Consider the following 8,483-nt stretch of genomic DNA (forward strand, 5'->3'; position numbering starts at 1 on the left):
AAAGGTCTTACGTCGTACTAACTCGTCGTTGTACGGTAAAACATTCACTATTGTATCACCGAAGCTGTTGGATCAATTAAAGATATAATAACCTGTCAACCGCAGCGTTATTTCAATCAATCACCCTTATTATCCCACAAGAAATAAGGGATCGTACGATTCGTGGCGTCGATTGGTTAATCGTAACGGGAATTTACGATTCCCGTTGGCGCGTTTCTTCCTGATCGCGTCTCCCCGCGAACGTGCGAAAATACAACCAGGTTTATAACAATTTTGTGAATTCTCTATAAATCAGCCCCATACTGTAGATGCCACTGCAAATTTATTGGTTCGTAAACGTTGGTTTCTTTCACCGCTCTTATCAAATCGTATACAGCTCATAATTTCCGCAAAGTCAATCTTACTCCTTGTTTTTGAAAAAAAATGCAGGTCTTCAAATTTTATTCCACAAATATGAGACATCTAAATTCTTTGGTTGATATGTACCGCGGGTATATAGCAGAGCAATAAATGCATCTAGTTTTGTTGCATCTAGCTTTCTCTTAGTCCCTAATACTCTAAATGCTTCTTCTTCTATTTTATTATATGATCCCTTATACGATGATCAATGATAAGATAAAAAAAATGCCGTTTTTACTTGTCCTTTCATTATATGCCGTTTAGCATATTCCTAAGTGTTGAAGGTCACTGCTTTTAAGAAAACTCTACATCTGGTCTTTTTAGCTTTCTAAAGCATTGAAGCCATCGACAGCGCATAGACAAAAGACTGCGACGAAGGCAGGCCATAAACAGTCGAAAGGCGACGTTGGCTTCAGGGTTTTTTCAGTTATAGAGTAAGACTGCTAGCGTGCGGATCTGGACCAGCTCATATTATTATTTCAACTTTTGTATCTTTTTCACTTCCGTATTTCAAATATATTTCTCTACCTTATAATTTATCCACGCGTCTCTTTCATTATACATCTAATAACCTCAACACTAAGAATATTATGAACTGATGTCCTGCCAGGTTTGGGACTTGCATCTATTTCCTTTCAGATTGTCCCATCGGGCCCAGTTTCGATACGTTGGTTCTCTACATCAACGATCATTTCTTTCCATTTTGCCATGGACGTTTATTTATAATATTCAGCTCTGATTCGGTGATATTGGGTTGACAATTAAACGATTGCGGATTTTGTCTTTTGGTAGTAATGACGAAATTCGTAATCACTTAGTTGTCAACCCAATAAATATCTTTACATGTGTTTCCATGCCGTTTTCAGTTGCTGAAGTTTCTTGTTCATCGCACACTGAACAGTCTTCTTCTATGACCGTTTCTATTCCTATTCTTTTTCTTTCTATTTCTTTTCATTTTATTTCTTTCATAATTTTCTTTTTTTTTTAGAAGTCTTTACATTTTTAAAGTAAATATTTATCACAGAATAACACCATGTCTGGAATATAAAATTATTGTCAAATTTGACATGCTTTACTTTTTCGTTTATAACAACTGTACACAAAACGCTCTGAGATGCTTTCTGTCTTAGTTTTAGGGATGTCGACTAATTTAGATCTTATCGACTTAGTTTAGATGTCGACTAATTGACTATCAAACTGACATGTACTTTGGTCGAAAGGACGACAGCAAGTAAGAATATGATCTGTGACGGCGATATTTATACGGAAATATTGATGAGTATTGGCCGTTCTCCACCAACGGTTACTCGAGGGTGGAGTTGAGGAAAACCCGCTTTTCCTGTGTTTCATCACAATGGGCAATAATCCTAAGAAACTTCTCGATTCTTAAAATGTTTGTAACAATGGACCGTAAAGAATGCTCAATTTTATAGAGGTTCCTTAGGATTATTATGGGTCTGAATTGATATGTCTTAACAGCTAGTGGCCATCTTGATCGAGGGATGGACTATTGTTTATGACAAGGTTACGGGCGTAACAGTTATCATTATTTGTTATTACTGATTTTATTTGTCATCTGATCTTGAGATAGCCTTTTGTTTATACTGATTGTATTTATTTTAATAATAAATAAAATATTTTGTCGGCCGGTCCAATTGACCGCTTGCGGTAGGGAAGGCAGAATACAAATTTTTCCTAGAAAATAAAGGAGGAAACTAAAAGTAAATACTGAAAAATATATTATATGCATGTTTTAGGAAAATTCAAAAATTATGAAGCCATATAATAACGTTTAAATATGGTTAAATTTGTGTAGAAGTTCGTGAGCGGTCAATTTGACCGGTGCTGGTAGATTTAGTGTTAAAAATTTGTCACATATGGTACTTAAACAATAAGTAACAAGATGGTACTTTACATGTGAAAAATAAATAAATCGTTAATGTAGAATAAATATTTTTCAATTAACCATTATTGACCAATTAACAGCAACGTCAATTTTCCTCACTCTCCGAATGAAGGCATATCTCCACGAATCCGATGATCTCGTGTCCTTAGACACACCCCGTTATAGTTTTCTTCTGCAGCATCATCGTGACGGCAAGTCATACTCTCGTGAGGTCTTATTAGCGAGTTACATAACGTCTTTACGATCGGTGAATATTCTACGTTTCAATAAAGAGTTAGTTGAGTAATACTTGTACTGTGGACAAGTAAGTAGAGTCCGACTTAGACTTTGGAAGAAAGTACATTTGTTATCCCGTTGACCGCGGATTCGTTATCAAATCTAAGATCATTGTCATTAGTATCTAATCACCGCGGTTACTTGTTAATTCTGTAATATCCACACTTGTGGTAATAAACATTACTTCGATTGTATAACAATGATGGCTAGTTCCAGTGAAAATTCATTACACGCCTCTAATCCTAATTATAATGAGAACCAGACACATATAAATAAACACACACTAATATATGAGGTGTTATGATTGTTGTGGGTGATAATGCTACTGCTGGTGTAGGGGCGGGGTGATGGGTTCTGCTGCTGGTATAGATGTGGCCGCTGGGGTACTGCTGCTTTCTTCTTAATTAGATGCCGTGAAAAGAAAAATCGGACTACGGTCGCCGGGATTTGAACCCGGGTCCCGTACGTTCGTAACCTAAGGCGCTAACCACTGTGCTGCCGTTGTCTGACACTAGTTGGTGTCGAGTGTCGCTACATATATAAATATAGAAGGTACGTGAATATACATGTAATATCGAAAAAAGGGGGCTATATGCTTGGTCTATTATATATTTGAGTTCGAGTTTCTCGGGATAGTATAAGTTGTAATTTTAAGGTATAATCTACGAATCGTAAGAGTGCTGGGGAAAAGAGAAAGAGAGAGAGTATAAGTAAGAGTGTATGCCTTGGTAACGTCAAAGCTAAATGAGTAAAGGAGTGGGAGAAGGATGCGAGGGTTGAGGGTCAGCAAATTTTGACCTGAGAAGACAGAAGTTGGAAGCCCAGTGTTGAGTAAGACGTACGAAGACATTGTAGTCAGTTTTTGTATTAGATATCGCTTGTACGGATAAAACTAAACTTAACTTTAAATAAAACATCCTTTCTTGTTCTTGCTCTAGACTATTTTGATACTACATACAAAGTCGTGTGAAATCAAAGTCGAGACAAGGAACGTCAGGGAAATGTTTCTCGGGACATATTTGACGGAACATATTCATATATTACACACGTATAATGGGCGAAACTCCGCCCCGATTAAAAAGGTGATGACGCACGCGAGCACCCATAAGCCATTCGGCGAGAAACTCCTCGGACTGTCGGACTTTCGTACACTCGTCAGTAATGAGAAATTCGATAGGACATCAAATCGATGACAGCAGGATCACAACACCGAAGGATTTACGACATCAATCCAAGCGGAACGAAACTCCTGGCGCACAAGTACTCTTCATGTCCGTTCTCGACACCTAACACCCACACTTTGACCGCACCTTCTTGAACAGCTAAAATAATACACGGGGAAATAGAAAGGGAGAAATGAATACCAATCTAAGAGCGAGTAAGAGATAAAATCAAAATATAAACTTACTATACACAAAATACATACTTGTATATCTGGATCAAAAATCAAGGATGTAGGTGCCTTCATGTTCATAATTGAAGAAAACCATAACGCGTATCAAAAATTACCAAAGATTACGAAACCTGTTTTTGGCAAAAACAAGAGCCACACCAATCAATAAAAATCGAAGTAAACCAGTGAAAGCGGCGATTAAATGGAAATACTGATCTATATTCACGTAACGTATCGATTGAAGAAGAAGAATGGAAGAAAAAGCAGTCATGAACAATCCAACGAAAAGCGTGAAAACGTGTATATATCAATAACTAAAATTCATAGTATTAACACTTCAGATAATAAGGAACGCAGGAAACAAGTACGGAGAGATTCAACGAAAAGCGCGAAGTAGGCGTATCTCAATCTATAAATCCCATAACGAGTAAGAACGACAAAGGAACAACGAAGCAACAAATGTGGAAAACTCAACAAGAAGTCCAAAGCAAGCGCATTTCAATTAAAGGATTTCAACACGTTACCATGGATAACGAAAGGATAAAACAATCAGAACCTTTAAAACAACGGACTACGATCAGTAAATCCACTTCTTGCCACTCTCCAGAAAACAGTAGTAAATCTCATGACAAAACCCGCGAATACTTGGGAGGAAGACTTTATTATTCAAGAGCGCGAAATAATACGTGCTGCCCGAACGAGTGTCAGCAGAACAATGGGACGACCGATGACGCGCACCACCTTGCGCGCGCGACTTTTGCACCATGACTCCCCCATCAAGACATTCAGTGCGACAGTCAAGCGATAGACGCTGGGAGAATTTGATATTCTCTCACGTAATGTCGGTGGGGAGCTAAGAGACTAAGACGCGGCATCAACAAGATAACCAAGCAGACAAAGCATCAGCAAAAGACAAGAGATTGCAGCAACCACATTTTGTCACGTAGCGTCGATGGGAAGCTTAGAACAAATAGCAGAAAGGAAGATTGCAATGTTGCGATTCCCATGGGAGCAATCCGTACCATGACAATTACCCCATGGTAGACTTAGATTAAATAACCGTAGCGACTCAGAACATTTGGTTACTATTTGTCAACCGAACAGTTTATATTCGTCAGTCTGTCAGTCAATAATTATTGTTAATCATTAACACAGTCAGTTATAGTTAACCAAATAGTTAGTCTCAATCAAAATCGAGTTAGTTGAAAATTTGTAAGTATTAATTGCGCCGATTACTGAGTCGAAATTAATTTGTTAAAGTTCAATTAATCGAGAGTTTTGTACATATAAGTGCGTTCGACAACACACATATTTAAGGTGATAAATTTAATTTTGTATACTCTTCTCTGCTAATTTCGTATTGGTACAACATATGGCGTCGAAATAAAATTATTCGTCAACAATTATAATTAACGATCGAGAATAACATAGCGGCACATGAGTCAGAAGATATTTCAAATCATGTTGTTGTTTTGCCTCGGAGTATCAAGACCATTAGATAACAAATAATATAAGAACAAATAAACTCCGGGCAAAACAATGTCGCCGCTACATGCAACCGACATCGACTCTCTCCCGACCAGTATAAATAAACAGACGCGATCACGTGCGACACAATATCGAACAGTTCATATCGAGTATTAACGAGTATTAACGAGCGTCTCCGAGTATCTACACGAAGAACAATAACGAGTATTTATTCCGAGTTTTATATCGTATCAACGACTCCCTGGACGCATATTTATTTATTTTAAATATACTAGACGGACTGCGACAGCAATATTTCGCCCTCATTATTTCGCGATATCTATTGGCGACTAATCCTCCACACAAGTATACAGTTAATTTGGATTTTATTTTAAGACATATTGAACTCATATCGACCGTTCGTTATATTAACCAGTGATCTTGTCGCAACCGAAGATTACGGTGCTCTCAATCGATGAAAACACCTACGGGATTTCGCGTTTCTCTTGCCATTGCTAATAAATATTGCTCATCTTTGGGTGAAACCTACGAAACCACACTGGCTATCTACAGAGAGTATCGGCGTATTATCGGCGAGTATTGCTTATTCTACATTCACGATTTCTCAAAGGTATTAAAGACAAAACAATTATTCACAAAACTTTGAAGTATTAACAATAAAACGATTAATCGCTATGTTAACCTGTGATTTCGACGCAACCAAAGACGTTGCACAGATTACGGTGCTTTTAATTATTGAAAACTCTTACAGATTTTCGCATTCCTCCTCCCATTGTTACCAGATATTGGTCATCTATGGGCAAGGCTTGCGAAATCACACAGGTCTCACGCAGAATCACTAAATTTATTTTGTAAAAGCAAGAAAGAATCGTAAGGGTCACTTTAGCAGAAAGCGAACTGAACGTTTGTTTAAACGGCTGTTAGCTGCCGAATTTAAAAGAGGAGAAAAAGGTGTAGAAAAGAACTAGGATTAAATAGCGAAAGTTCAGAAATTAGTTCCTCGCGCCCGAATTCACCGATACCTGAACACTGACGTGCATTCCAAACAGAAGTTCAATCCTCTCCAGTGCCCATATTCCTGCACATAGCAAGTTACCCGAAACATGGAATTTATCTGCCAATTGCATTAAACGCTAGTTAACGTTACCCATATGCATGCAATTTAATGATTAAATCATTAAGAGAATACAAAGATTAGAAATCTTCGAATAGTGCCGCGCATTAAGTTTCGCAATTTCATTCCGCTGTCGCGAAGAGCATGATCCTTTGGAATAATTCAAGATAGTGGCGAGCTTTAACTAAGCGCAACAAATTTTTCATTCATACCATTCAGTTGTAAACCTCAATTCGTATAATAATTAAAACGAGTCAATACTGAAATAGTCTTTGGACTGTTTCTGGTGGCAGCAACTATCGTACCGACCGGAAATTCAAATTTAGATACCAAATTGGATCCTCACGTTCAAGCAAACGCGACAATTCATCAAAAGAGGACAGTTGCATTTTGAACGGATGTAGGATTGTTTAGACGCTAAAACAGGTGTGCATTACGTTCGACGTATAATATGCTGTGAAAGCAGTGTGAAAGCGTCAAATTATTTCAAACAGGTACGAAATAACAGATAGTTTTCGTCAAAATCGACGTACGATTGTACTTTTTTTTTGTCTTTTTGCGATCTGCTGGGCTCGTATTGATGCCGAAAATGGCGTGCACTATGTCCGGCGAGTAGAATGGAGTAAAAAGAGCGCTAAAGCGTCGAAATATCTGCAACGGTAACGAACTTACACTTAGTTTTCGTCAAAATCGAGTAAATGATTGCATTTTGTGAGCTACTGGGCTTGTCTCGGCGTTGAAGGTGGTGTACACTACGTTCGGCGTGTAAAATGGAGTGAAAAGCGCATCTAAACGTCGATATACCTCCAACGGGAACGAAATAACACCTCGTTTTCGTCCAAATCGACGTACGATTGCATTTAGCGATCTGCTGGGCTCACATCGATGCCAAAAATGGCGCACACTACGTTCGGCGCGTAAAACGGAGTGGAAAGGGCTCCTAAACGTCGAAATATCTCAATTAGAAACGAAATAGCAGATAAGTTTCGTGAATATCGAAAAAAGATTGCATTTTCCTAGTTGTGGAGATTGTTTCGTCGTTAAAAAGAGCGTGCACTACATTCGTCGTATAAATGGAGGGAAGAGTGCGCTTAAACTTCGAAATATCTCTATTATTAACGAAATAACTGTTTAATATCGTGAAAATCGAGAAATGATTGCATTTTCTGAACTGCCGGTATTGTTTTGACATTAGAAACAGCACCCCCTACATTCTGCGTGTAAAATGAAACAAAATGTGCGCTTGAACGTCGAAATGTTACAATTATTACCGAAATGGCAGATAAATTTCTTCAAAGTAGGCAATAGATCGCATTTTGCTAGCTGCCCGTATTGTTTCAACGTTAAAAAGAACGTGCACTACATTCTGCGTGTAAAATGGAACAAAGTGAACGCTTAAACGTCGAAATATTACAAATATTAATGAAATAACTGTTAAATTTCGTGAATATAGACAAATTTTTTTTTTTTTTTTTATTATATTGTTTATTTTTAATTTTACAATTTGTCCAGTGGGACATTAGGTAAAATGTTATAACATATGATTGAATAGCATGTGGATGGTTACCCCCAGGGGGGTGCCATCTTCGCGTTTTTTTAGTTTATATCCTTTATGAGATCAGCTGGGTGTTTCCTTTTTAGTCTTCTTTCTATTCTTGCGTTGATCGTTTCCGTAGCCAGCCTGTTTGGGTGTGTTGTTATTCTTTCCCTGTACCTTTCCGCGTATCTGGTGATCTCCTCCTTGACCGTTGGTATTCCCAGGTCCTTCCGTATATCCTCGTTTCTAACGTACCATGGGGCGTTTACTATTGTTCTCAGAATTTTTGATTGTAATGTCTCTATTTTGTTTATATGGCTCTTTGCTGCTGTCCCCCATAGTGGTATTCCGTATGTCCAGATTGGTTTTA

Source organism: Bombus pyrosoma, linkage group LG10 (genome assembly GCF_014825855.1).
Source record: "Bombus pyrosoma isolate SC7728 linkage group LG10, ASM1482585v1, whole genome shotgun sequence".
In the NCBI taxonomy this organism is placed as follows: domain Eukaryota; kingdom Metazoa; phylum Arthropoda; class Insecta; order Hymenoptera; family Apidae; genus Bombus; species Bombus pyrosoma.